The following is a 1,279-nucleotide window of genomic DNA, read 5'->3' as shown; positions in this document are numbered from 1 at the left end:
AATCCTACTTCATCTTGTTTTTTTTTAATTTTTTATGTTCTTAGTACAGGGGCTTTTGAGAAATTTGGCATTTTCTTAAAATGGCATGAACTTGAAAATTAATTTCAGAATTGGCTCAAACGTTCTACATTGCATAAAGACATCATTATGCATCAGAAAATGTAATAAAAATTGGGGATTATTTTGAAACCATAATTACAGTGACAGGGCATTTTTCAGAAATTAGAAATTTTCAAAAGTCAAAAAAGACTATGAGAGAATTCTGCAAATCTATAAACCATCTAATACATAGAGTTGTATAGAACTTTGATTGTTTTATATGCTACTTAGCATGCTTTGTGGAAAACTGTGTTCAATGGCTGAAATGTGGTTTCAAAAATAAACATTTTTAATAATAATTGATCCTTGGAAAAACTTAGGATTGAAATGAAAATAAAAAAATTATTACCTGGAATAGGTGTTGGAGCTATTGTTTGAGACATTATTGAAGATGGCTCACACACAACAATGATAGAAGTAGAAGAGGCTTGTGTTAAAGAGGGAACAATAGAAGAACCATCACTGACAGAAGAGGATACACCAATTACTCCAGTGGTAGCAGACACAGTGGAGGCAGTTACAGTTGATGTAACAGATACAGTGATAGAAGCAGTCATAAAATTACTAGAAACTGTTTGGGTAGGAATAATAACTGTACCAGAAACTGCTGTTCCAAAAGTATCAGATGTTACAGTAACAGAATCTGTGATTGAAGAAACAATGGTACTAGTAGTCACAGTTGGAATTACAGAAGTACTAGGAGTAGAAGCAGTCAAACCTCCACTAGAAAAACTATCAGAACTACTAGAAACTGATGGAGTTTGTACAATGATTGTACCAGTTATTGATGGAGACTTGATTACAGAATTATCGGATGTTATGGTTATAGAGTCTGTGATTGTAGACACTATGGTGGTGGCAATTTTTGTGGTCACAGTTGGAATTTCAGAAGTACTTGGGGTAGATGCAGTAAAAACTCCACTAGAAAAACTACTAGAAACTGATTGAGTAGGAACAATGATTGAAACAGGGGTACTTGCTTGAGTTGAATCAATTGATGCTGAACTAGTTCCTGTTGGTTCCACAGTCACAGTCCTTGTTATGCATTGTGTTGATCCTAACAAACCTCTGCTGGAAGACTGCTCCATTCTGTTCCTGCTGCAGCAGTGTTCTGTTATGCTTCTACATAGCCCAACTGAATTTGGAAAGATGCATTCTTTGTTGTCCTCTGATTGTATCC

This window comes from Amphimedon queenslandica, unplaced genomic scaffold (genome assembly GCF_000090795.2).
Source record: "Amphimedon queenslandica unplaced genomic scaffold, v1.1 AMPQUscaffold_13447, whole genome shotgun sequence".
NCBI lineage: Eukaryota > Metazoa > Porifera > Demospongiae > Haplosclerida > Niphatidae > Amphimedon > Amphimedon queenslandica.
This window is presented reverse-complemented; position numbering follows the sequence as displayed.